Source organism: Agelaius tricolor, unplaced genomic scaffold, assembly GCF_023055355.1.
Source record: "Agelaius tricolor isolate 1412-34295 unplaced genomic scaffold, bAgeTri1.0.p SCAF_3, whole genome shotgun sequence".
In the NCBI taxonomy this organism is placed as follows: Eukaryota; Metazoa; Chordata; class Aves; order Passeriformes; family Icteridae; genus Agelaius; species Agelaius tricolor.
In genome coordinates this window covers 28,480,640-28,493,496 of record NW_027269263.1, presented here as the reverse complement: position 1 = coordinate 28,493,496, position 12,857 = coordinate 28,480,640, and the positions used below count along the sequence as shown (strand labels likewise).

The following is a 12,857-nucleotide window of genomic DNA, read 5'->3' as shown; positions in this document are numbered from 1 at the left end:
GGTTTTTTTTCAGTCTGCCTTTTAGTTGTGTACTTGCTTGAAAAACCCTGGAAACGTGACATTCCACAGATAGTACTAGCATATTTCTCTAGGGAAAAAGAAAAGCCCCAAACCAGACATACTGAAGCCCAAGTACTCTTAATTCACTGTTTTCCCAAACAAGGATGCTTGCTATTCACCTCTCAACAATGCTATCTAGCCAGGAAAGCAAATAAGGAGGCTGAAAGGAAGAAAAACAATACTGTGCAAAAATACTAGACATATTTATGATTGCAATGTGGAGACAGGATCAAGTGGAGGTGAAGGAGATAGAAGGTTTTGTGCTCCTTCTTAAGGTCAGTTCCAAGATTATTTCGGCATTTTTTGTTAGACACCACAAGAAAAAGAACAGAAACAAAAAATTGGTTTCTAAGTGAATGAATATTGCATCAGTAATCTCAGAGTCACCTTATTTTAACAAAATGATACTCTCAGGGAGTGGTGGCTTTTAATTTGAGAATAGTAGGGTCCCTACCCACTAGATCTTTAAGAATAAATCTTATTTTGTACCTCTATTAAGAATAGCTAAAGCAGATATTGGCACCAAGGCTGTCACCACAACACTGAAACACAAAGCTTTAACTGAAATATAAAATCTGCTGCACCTGTCTGTTGAGATTCTCATCAGATTAAAGTGACTAGTAGTTTCTGGCTTGATCATTGGGATGTTAACTATTTAACTGACTTAATTTTAATATATATTAATATATTAAATATATATAATTATCTAATTCAAACATATAAAAATAAATGTAAATATACTATAAATATATTAATATATTTCATATATTTAAATAATATAAATATAAACATATAAAATAAACATATTATATAAATATATAAGGATATAAATACAAAATAAATATAAAATAAAGAAATATATAAATATATTTAATATATATTAATATCCCATCAAATGAATGAAAGTTACAGAATAGCTCATGTTACCTTATAGAAGCAGCAGAATTAAACTGTCTTATCTTACTGGTTTTTCAGGTAGACAGTGAATTGAAAAAAGTCATCTTAATTAAAGACAGATCTGAAATAGACAAGAAGAAAAGAAACAAAATGCTAATACTTTCAATTTCAATTGGTGAGTATTTCTGAGATAGGAAACTATTAAAAAAAATTAACTTGTGGAAGATTGACAGAATCACAATGGGAAGAACACATTTTTTCCTTAATGCTGTAAATAATATCATTATTTCCTCCTTTTTTAAATTGTGTTTTTGACTGAAGAAGTGGAAAAGCCCCTCCCAGCTACTAACACATATTACTTCACTTTAGGGCAGACTGAAATTAGATATGTTTCTTTGGTAAACAGGACAGGACACAGAGAGAAAGGCATTTCCCTTTTGGATAGAATTAATTAAGTATCCAAGTTATAGATATGCAGACATTTCTCTGGGGAGATTTATGTTGATCTCCAAGTCACATGAAAGACAAAAGTTCTCTATCTTAGTTCAGAGAATGCAGTTGCTCACATTTGCTCATGTCTGAAAGCTCAAGTTAAGAACTCCTAGGAAAAATGCAAATGCTTAAACTGTTACCATAACAGTAAAGTTACTTCATAGGACCATGTTCCTGTGTTAAAGAGAGTCTTCTGATTAAGCAGCATGCAGGATGCCCTACTTCTTAATTCTTAGTAAAAATGTGTGTGTACAGTGTGTCCCTCTCTCTGTCACAAACAGGAAGGTAGACATGCATCATTTGAGAATTTATATCATTCATGGAGAAAGAACAGTGAAGAAAATCATTATGTACTGTAATATCTCTTGCTGGTTTGTGTTAGGGAAATGCTGAGAGACAAATAGAACACAATATTTATAAATAATTCCTCAGTACTTATTTTTATTTTATTTTATGGTAGATGTTCTTAGACATTCCAGGCAGAATTGGACTATATGCTTCTAGGTATTCGATAGATTTATGACAAAGAGCCTTCCCTGTTGAAATTTACAATCTAATTATGAGAGAAAATAGATGGGTACACTGTCCTGAAACAAGTAAATTGTGGTTACACAACTATGGATCTTGTTTTATTATGCCTCCTGTCATAATAGGTTTCATATTTTTTCTCAACTACATGTCTTAAAAGAAATAAAGTTGTAATTACCCTGGCACAAAGCTACTATTTAAGAGAAAGGACAGAATATTAATATGCAACTTCTTGTTTTGATTTGTTCTGCTTTAGTATCAAATTTAATAAAAAAGATATAAAGAATTGAGAAAGGTAAAGGAAAACATAGGAAAAGGAGGGATTCCTTGAATGAATATGTGATTCAAAATCAAAGGGTATGCTAAGAAAAATAAATGTTCCAGGAATTTCTACTGGGAGAAGAAAGGACACATAAAAGTTCATTTTGGATCAAAAATAGATCTAATTTTGCTTTCCTTTATGACATTATCAAAATTCAACAACTTTCTTCATATACCATTTCAGCATGGATTGTTTACCAGTCACTGTGTTAAAAATTATAAACCCGAATCCAAAATAATCCCTTATTTTTAATAAAAGACACAAAAATTTATTCTTAATAAAAGAAAATCATGGACTAGCTAAAATATTATCATGTTAGCTATTCTTGTTTGCGACCTGCGTAATCAATTGAAAATTTCAGGCAAACTCACATAAAGTAAAGGTTTTTTGATGCAGGATAGCATTCCTATATAGAATATAGAGCTTTGGAACTGGAAGAACACCTTTTAAAATGGACTGTTTTATGGTTTCATATGATAGTTATTGACCTTGGGAATAAAAAAGGCAGCAAAAATATAAGTCTAACACCAGAAAATAAGGGGTTGACTGTGTAAAAAAACCCCTTATTATTAAAGGATTTCTGTAATAATTCCTTTACTTCCTTTTCTCTCATATTTGATCTGGAGTAATATTTTTGTTGGTGCTGTATTTTTGGGGTTTTTTTCAACATGTAGGCTACCTTCTAGTTTACAATGTACAATGGAATTTATGTTTGCAGTCCACATATGTTTTGCAAGAGAGCAATTATTATTTCTGTATCCTTAACAATATATTCAGTACAAACATGGAAAGGGAAATGGAATATAACACATCAAACACCACTTCTGTGAAATGGAGAAAAGAAGACAAGTACTGAATTAAAATGGACTTACAGATCAATCAAAACTTTATGCGTATAATTTTATACAACAATGCATATTGACAACTTGTAAAAATATTCAAGATATCCAAAATGGAAGTAGAATAAGAAAAGGGTTTGTTACAAAGAAAGAATGAAGATTCTTAGTAGAATAATATGTATTAAAAAAATTAATATGATTTAGAAAACTATATGTAAATTATCTAGGTAAAAGGAAAAAAGTAAGACACTTTATTCTTATAGGAAAATATCATAGATATATTTCGTCTTTTATGAAATTCTCAATTCTCACCAGCCTCTTTCATATGATTTGTTCTTTCTATGGTATTTTAGTTGTCCTCTAAAAGTTTTAATCTAAATATATAATTTGCATTCAATTTCATTGAATTGAAGAGTGATTGCAATTGAAAACAGTACAAATGGTCTTCTTCCTTTTCAATGTTATTAGGTTTTGTGATGATAATAATAAAGATATAGAACTGTCAGTTTCAATGAGATTTTTACTTAGATTTCAGGATACAATGATCCAGTGATGATGTTTAACTGAAGAACTAACCATATAGACTGTTCTGTAGTAGTATTATTTCTACATTACAAAGTTTTCAAAACATTTCCAGAGAATTTTTCATTTAAAAAATGTATTCTATTATGATTCTTCTAATTAAAAAATATTCACAGCCCTCCTTCTGCGACATAAGAATTTTCTTCTGTGACAGAAAATTTTTCTTTCTAGTTATTTTAGGAGGTACTAAAGACACAGCTCAGTCTGCTTTCTACAGCATTATGGGTAACATTCAGAGAATGTCAGATGAGACATCTAAATTTGCCCACAGGAAAAAAAATATGAGAAAGAAAGGTACTAATGAGCTTTACAAAAATGACCAATATGCAACCAATGTACAAGATAGATCCTACAATAAAAGAAGAATATGAAGAGTACCATTTTTCTTTTTTTCAAACAGTAACAAAATAACCAATGTTTTTTGTGCTGGATAAAGCACTGAATAACCATTTTATTTTTACTGAATAAGCAATTATTTAACCTGGACCAGCACTTGATTCTCTGCAAATGAAAATGCAAAATTACTTATTACATTCTTTGAACAACTGTGTGACATGCATTTTTATAAACCAGATCATTAGAGGGAATATAGTTTTAGACATGTAGATTAATCTTATATTAACAGTGTTTTTTAAATGTTTATAAAAGTACTTGAGAATTTGGAAAGGCTAGCAATGGAGAATATTAAATTTAAAATGGATTAGCTTTTAGTAATTACAAATGAGACTGTTTGCAGACAATTAGGTACTCTGAACTTCAGGGAAAAGTGTATGAACCAAAGATGGTTGACTTGCAGTCCTCTCTATGATGAAAACTTTTAAAACTCACTGCTTAATCTAAAACATCCGTGTTAGTGTATACAAAACAATAATTGGATCTTCTAATGCAGAGACAATGAAAACAGCAACATAAACAAAGGTAATCTGTCTTCCAAACTGTGTAATTACCAAGAATGTCAGTGCTTGAGGTTTGAATTTATCAGTGATTGCACTTTGTCTCTCATTCATGTCCAAATGATGCAGAGAACCTGTTTACTGAGAAAATTATTGAAGTAAGTGAAATGAAAACTTTATTCCAGCTATTTTGCAATAGGAAGCACATACCACTGTAGTTTTTCTAAACTTAAAAAGCACTCAGGTTTATAATTCAATCATTCTCCTAGATGAATGGAAAATGAGACATGCAATATTCTGGTTTATAAATTTAGTTTTTCCCCATATGCTAAGAAATCCCCTGCTCTATGAATTCAGAGATTCATAATTCTTTTATTATTCATAACTATTCAGAGGTCTAGATCTATAAATCACAGCATGTTGATCCATCACCATATGGCTCCATCTAGACTTGCATTGCCTCTCTTGTTGGCAGCACTGCACCATTGCCTTTCTGGTGTTCCATTGAGAGCTTTCATAAGGTGCAGGGGAAATTGTCTCCTTAATATAAAACTGATTGCAGAATAAAGATGATATAAAACCAGCTGAAAAATTTTTGACAAGAGTTTCAGAAAGAGATTAAATGGTCCATAGAACTATAGCAGAATTGCAGTGCTCCTTGCATCACAGAAATTTCTGAGCCAGTTTTCTCTTCTGTCATCCTTCATCTTGCCTTTCTGACTTCTATTTTCCACTAGGATAATGAGTGCTGTGTGCATTCTAAGGTGTTTGGGATGTACTCATTAGAGTAAGACCTTTCAAAATATTAAAACCTTTTGAAACCTTTCTATCTGAAATCTCTGTACTCTGTCAGCCTTCCCAAACAGTCAGAAATAAAGCTAGACAGGAGATCATCATGATTGCTTTGCCTGCCATGCAAAATGTAGATTAGTGTTTTAGTTCATACCAGGAGTGAGGTATTGCAGTAGTCATACCCACTTAGTGTATATTGGTTCAAATTTCAGATGTGGAGATAAAGCCTGGATTTTGAGTTTGGTTTTGATAATGCAGAACCAGATTATGTTTTCTAAGAGCACAGCTAATGATGTCAAAACTCTCATTTAGTCAAGAGGAGTAAACAAAATACAATACAAACTAAAACTGCGCAACATGTATGTAATAGTGACCTCACCTCCATCTCCCAAAAAAGCCATTTTATTGGGCTGAAGTAGAGCACCTTGCAAGTACTTTGATGAGAAAGAATAATTTCAGACTGAATTTTAATTAAAAAGCTGTCCTGGTCGAAGTGATATTGTGGAATGATTTATAGCAAAAGCAGTATTTCCCTTCAGTTAAAGATATATTTTCATAACATATGTAACATAGTGGAATATAAAGAAAAGCATTATTTTACAACTTATTATTTTAAGATGATCAGAGACACAATTCTCAGTTCACATATTGGATGGTTTCAAGTTGTGGAATAAATTATCAAATTATGTCAAACAGCATAGATATAACTCTCAGTTTTACTTTATCTAAAATCCACTTACAAACTTTAAAATAAGGATGATCACTTGAGCATGATTGGTTTTTTAACCAATCAGGGTTTAATTTCTTCAGTAATCTATATTTTGCACAGGCAGCTAGTCAGCAAAGGGAAAGGAAGTTAATTAACAAGAATTGTTCCCAGAGCTCCACAGATATAATTAATAATGTAGGTATTCACAGACACAAATGATGAAGAGGAGTACTGAATTGTCTTATATGAAAAATGAGGGGTAAAACCCTTCAGTAACAGTAGTTTTGGCAGAGAGCATCCTCCTTTGTAAAAGAAGCTCTTAATACTTTTTCACCCAGGAGAAAACATGCAATGCTCTATTTAGGTTTTGGAAAGTTATTCTCACACCCACACAATTCAAAGAATGGCACTTAGAATAAGGTAATGGTTTTGAACATTAGCTTGTAAGTCTTTGCATCGGGTAAACTACAGGATAGTAATTTAACCTTCAATAGCTATTGATCTGTGTCTAGCGCTTGTCCACACACAGAATTCTACTCTCCCTCATCATTTAAGTGTTGTATTAGGTAAAGATGGATGAGGCAGTTCATCGAGATCTGGACACTGCTTACTCTTTGAATCACTTCCTATTCCTGGTAAGAAATCTGAAACTCAATATATGCCTTATGGGGTACTTGGGTTTTTTTCACTTCTGTAATAATTATGCCAGAAGTATTCTTTACTTTAAATAGCACAAAGTGTTTTAAATGAACAGTCTTAGGTAAGTGGGTTTGCTAGTCTCACTAGGCTAGTGAGCTAAGGCGTAAGCAGTGCTGATTCCAAATCAACCTTTCAAACAGCAGCAGGAAAGCATTAGCAGGTATGTGTATGTGAACACATTGCAGCCAAGACACAGTAGATCATGTGGTGCTATTGCTCCTGAAATGATAAAGCACTGGAGTGATGCTCCATTACAAGCATCAGACTAAGATATAACCTCAATCATCTGAGCAGCTACTCAATCCAAAAGATATAAAACATACCTTGTACAAAATGCAAGCTATTCCAGAAAATGTGGGGGTGCTGTTGTTATTGAGCATCAAAATTGGCAGCATATTAAGTAGTACTAGTATTTCAAATTCTTTCTTATTCTGAATTGCAAGGAGAGCAATTTAAAATGTGTGATACTTACAGGTAACTGCTCATGAAGGTTAAATTAGAGAATTGGAATGGAATGTGTCCCCAGAAAGGGGCCAACCACTGATATATCTGCTGACATCATACAAAAGATCTGTAGCTTGAAATCTGGAGGTAAAAGAAAAGCCATTTATACAGGAAATGAATATATAAGTGACATGACAGCAATCTCTCCAGGAGAGCCATGTCATTAAGGTAACAGAAGTGACCTTGGCTGTAGGTATAATAGAAGGAAGACATGGAACTGCTAAGGCTCCAGCCTGTTCAGTTTTGATGTCTATACTTTGGACAAAAGGGGAGAAATTTCAGGAGAAAGAAAACTAGAGGAAGATTTCAAGGAAGTAAAAATTGTCCCTTGTCAATAGGAAACTGCAACCAAATAAAATCAGAGCTAGATATGAGGAATCTGTAGGTCTGAAATTTTGGAAAAAACAAAACTTTATCCTTTCTATGCATATTATAAAGAAACTGGCTCTATTGAGATATTGCCAAAATTATTTAACTTTGCCTGAACAACTGAGATGACATATGAAAATTAAAAGTAAGCATTTTTAATTGAGATCATGAAATTTTCAAAAGTGAAGGAATTTTAAAAGTATGAAATACAATCTAAATTTTTAATGTTCAAACTTTTAAAATTGATTTCTGATATTACAGAAAGAAAATTTGCTAGACAAAGAAAAAAAACTGTAGGAAATATATAACAAGAGCAATGTGTGAAGCATAAGACAATTTTATCTTCAGCCTGTGATAAGTAACTTCATATTCATGGACCAAAGCTAAAAAATTATATATTGTTGAAGTAACTCAGTACTCAAGCCACACCAGAGGTGTTCAAGGTTTATTGGAAGATATCAGAGAGGAAGGTTTAACTAATTTACAGGATATTATGGATGCTTTGTATCAAATAAAGGGTGAAATATAAGTATATTTCCATCAAGAGTCAGGAGAGAAAATGTCTTGCCTATAAATAATAATAATAATAATAATAATAAAAAAATCAGACACAATTAAGCTACACAAATAAGTTATATTGCTACCACATCTATTGAAAAACAAGAATCACCTAGATCTAGCTTTTCCACATAGGTGATGTACACTCTAAGAGTTTACAAGTCCTGTTAACTTATCATTCCTTTTACACTAAATAAGTACCTCCTTTTAGGTTATCCGATTTATCCCTTAAGCACAGCAACAGCATCCTTATGACAGGTTTGACACATCTCCAGTGATAGGACCTGAGGGAATGGCAAGAATCTGTGCCAGGAGAGGTTTAGGTTAGATATCAACATAAATCAAATCAGAAAATGGTTCTTCACCCACAGGGTGGCTGGACACTGGCACAGGGTCCACAGAGAAATTGTTACTGCCCCATCCTGACAGAGTTCAAGAAGTGTTTGGACAATGCTCTCAGGCACAGGGTGTGACCCTTGGGGCGTCCTGTGCAGGGCCAGGAACTGGACTCAATTATCCTTGTGGGTCCCTTCTAACACAGGATATTCTATAAGTTATTCAGTGTAACAAATATGCCAGGGTCTAAAAGAGAGGCCTTGCTGAACAGGTTTAGAAATACCATATTGTAGGGAAGATGTCAAGGTTGTCAAAAAACAGCTCAGGATCAGGAAGAACTTATTCCTTGTATTGAGTCTTTTTTATTTGCAGAAATGAAAATACATTGACATAAAACAATTCCTCAAATGTACCCAGGCAGAATGAGGACTTAGGTTTCAAATATTGTAGAAAATAGTACATGTGGTAGCATTATATTTATGGTCATGTACAATATACACAAAAAACATGGGTACAATTTGGTTGGTTACACCCAAAGAGGAAGAGGACTCAGACCTTGGTGGTATGTAAATCATGGCATATCATACCATATAAACATACTGCATTAGAGTTAGATGGAATAATCTATCCATAATAAAGACATTATATATTGCCTTATATGGTTGCTGGATCAGAGCACAGGAATAAGAATTTCTTGAATGCTGCAAACAATTTCTAAATTTCACTAACTTCTTGAAGCACGCGTATTGATCTGAGTTAGATAATGCTTCGGCCTTCCACAGTAATAGTATTGTAGGCTGCTGTGCTATTATTCTATTTTATTTTTAGAAACTTAACCCCACAGGAATAAAGGAAGCTTCATTAGGATAAAATTGCAGTGAAAACATAGATTTTATTGATCAAAATATCTCAAGATACTTCTTTTTCTTTAATAATGAGGAGTAGAAGAATATTATATCCTTTCTATTATGTTGGTTTTGAATAAGACAGCACAGGAAATTTTTCTTTCAATTGGAGTGGTGAGAAAAATTCTAAAGAAGAGAAACCAGAACACAATTCTAGACATATTTGGAGGAGAAAAAGAGAGAGATATGTAGTGAGATCACAAATCATTGTCATTGACTGGCATAGCCGGTTATTGATGCAACACTAGTTCAATGGAATGAAAGCATTTGAAAAACAGAGGAAAATGAACAATTTTACCAATAGAAATTGTGAAGTACTAGAAGATAACAGTGAAGGAAAGGTCAGAATTAGAAAAAAAAAGAAAGTCAGAAACTATGTCAAAGAAGTGGATCTATAGGAAAGATGGGTGAACAACAATGCTAAAAGAGGTAGAAATAAACAATAGCAAGTATGAAATAGAGCTGAAAGAAAAGTAGGCATTTATTTTGTTTCAGCACTTCAGTTCACCTTAAAACGTTTAGCATTCTACTGCAATGTAATGCCTGACAACAACAATAAAATAAAATGTCATTGACCCACATTAATGGACATAATCCAGTACAGCTGTTCTGTTAGCAATGCAACCACTATGATTTGTACCTGTGTAGGGTGACTAAAAAATGAAAGGAGAAAGCTTCAGCCTGCCTGTCACAATATTAAAAATATGCATTTCTACCCTGCCTTCCTTACTTTCCCCACCCTCTCTCTCAGAGAAATTATGTTCCAAGATTTTATTAGGTCTCTTCAGGTAATCCAAATGTAACTAAATAAACAGAAAAAAGATGTACAATATGTGTTTTAATCATGTATCAATCGAGATAGTAGATATTTTTGTCGGGTATTTATAAATCTGCTTTTTCTATTAATCCTTTTCTGATCATAAAGCTTATTCAAATACATTTATAGAAGCACCGTGGCTATACTTAATGCAAAAGATTACTTCATCAAAATGTAATGTGCACTCTGCTGCCCACTGCAACCTAGATTATTGAAAAGAACAAAAACTTTAATGGACTAGAACTAAGAAGGATTTTGTACCACAGGCATGTTCTTAAGAACATGTTATCCTTATTTCTCTTGATCAAGCTGCAAATAGATCACATATATTTCTAAAATTTTGTAGACTGTCCTTTCATCTGTTTACATCTTGAGGGTTAGATCTTGCTTAAAGATATCTGGTCACATATGCCCCTATATCAGTAAATTGTTGGTATTCTCAGGGGTTTTTTTTATTCTTCTATTTTTATTTTTATTGTATAGCATTCTAAAGCTATTGTGATATAAGAATTTCTCAACACAAAAATGAACTCACATCAGAAGAAACAAACTGGGAAAAAAAGCCAAAGAGCAACAGGAAGAGCAGTAGGCAATCCAACCACACATACACACACAAAATGTCCAAATTATTTTTGCAAATAAAATCATGTTCTTGGCCATACAGTGAAGTCTGGTATCCCTTAAAACTTAATTTTCAAAATTTAAGAGCAGTTGTTTGGTTTTTTGTTTGTTTTTTTTTTTTCTTCATTTCTATTGAAAAAAAAAAATACAAAATTCACAGCTATAGTCTCATTTCTTTAAGCTGACTTCTTTTTGAAAAGCAAAATAAAATTCCTTCATACATAAATGGAAGGACTGTGCAATATAATTTTTTAACCTTCCAATAAAAGTGCCACAAGCTGAAGTTAAGGGATTTTCTTATTTGCAAACTTTTCATATTTAAGTGCAAAATACATCAGTAATAAAAAGGTATCATAAGAACATCAAATTCTTTCTTTTCAAATATCCTTGACTATAAGACATTAGTGTAAGGGAGATTAATTTACTGCACTTAAATTATTCACATTATTTTCGCTGAATGGACTGGATTTAATCTAAGAGAAAAGAAAACTTTCAGTATGATAATGAAATAAAAGAGCAATACATATTGGAAGCACAGTGTTTAAACTGAAGACGTATAATAATAATACTACTTGATAAACTGCAGTCATGATGGATTTTCTGAAGTATTAAATAATTTCCTTTTGAGTCAATCAGATCAAGATATGGATGCACAGAAATTTAAAATATGATGGTTAAGACCCAAGGTGGAGCTCAAACACTATGTCCAATCTTGAAGAAATTAAAAATAAAGTAAAATTAAGTTAAAACAACAACAACAAAAATCAGAAACTGTGAGAAGTTAAGCTACTGTTGATTTAATCAAACCTTATTTATTCCCAGTGGGGAGTAAGGCAGAAGATGAACTGATGCAAACTTCAAGTATTTTCATGTAAATTATTATGCAAATTACCTGTAACCCTCTAGTCCCTGAAAAATTGCCAGTGTGGCTTTTTGTATGATGGAGATTGTCATCCATTGATCTAGGCAACAGGAGAAGACCACAGTTTAAGTAAAAGCCAGAAAGAGCATTTAAGCAATTAAAACCAAACAAATTAGAGAAACAACAGCATCAGAAATGTCCTCTAGATAGGCATATTTTTTCTTTCATTTCCTCATTATGCTCCTCAGTTTTTTCTGAAGCACTCAAGTGACACTAGAGTTAGGCATTAGCTCCTCATTCTGTTTAGGTCTTTGTATACTGACAGAAGTTTCTTATGAAAAAATTAGTCAGATTTTATCATTACATTGAAGTATTTCGGCAAGACTAACAGCATACACTTGGCTCTTTCTCCACCATAGTTGTTGTACCTTTTCTTAACCCTGAATAGAAAATTGTTCCCATGCTATTGTCAGTTAAGTCAATTGCATTCCTGCCCTTTAATTACCTTTATTAAAAAAAAAGAAAGAAAAATGTGTATATATTTTTGCTTCCTTCTTTCTGTTGTGCTTATAAAACACATTATAAATCAGTGAAAAGGATTTCTTGCCGCAGTTTATCTCACCTCAACCTACTTCCTCCCTTATCCATGTGCATGAAGGCACATGCTCCTTCACACACCCATTTCCCAGCCAGTTAGTCATGAGGAAGAAGATGAAACTGAACTAGAGTAGAAGAGCAGGCAAGGATGGAAATGTGAAGCCAGAATGTGTAACTGGAAAGGCAGCAACCACCAGAACATGCACACATGCACACTGATCCTGCTACCTGAAGATACCCCTGCCTCCGAGACTCACCACTGACAAAGCAAACGGTCATAAAAGGTTCATTTTCTGTTCATGAATTTCTGTGTGCTTGGCATGAAACAGAGACTTTGCTTTTGTGGTTATGACAGTTACTACATGTGGTCCCCCTGGATGATTTGGCCTGAACTTGCTGATTGTACTTTTATGTCAATAGAAGGATACAGATAGTAATTTTCTGAGTCTTTGCCTCATTAGATTTGGACTTTCTA

At 33.0% G+C, this 12,857-nt stretch overlaps 1 protein-coding gene across 1 annotated transcript in view; it reads right to left on the bottom strand.

Moving 5' to 3' along the window:
• The window catches only part of MGAT4C (MGAT4 family member C), a 202,971-nt gene extending 201,966 nt beyond the window's left edge, over positions 1-1,005 (bottom strand). The window contains 1 exon segment of the mRNA XM_071423321.1: positions 988-1,005. The gene's annotated coding sequence lies outside the window, so the exon portion shown is untranslated.
• Between the last annotated feature and the right edge of the window lie 11,852 nt (positions 1,006-12,857).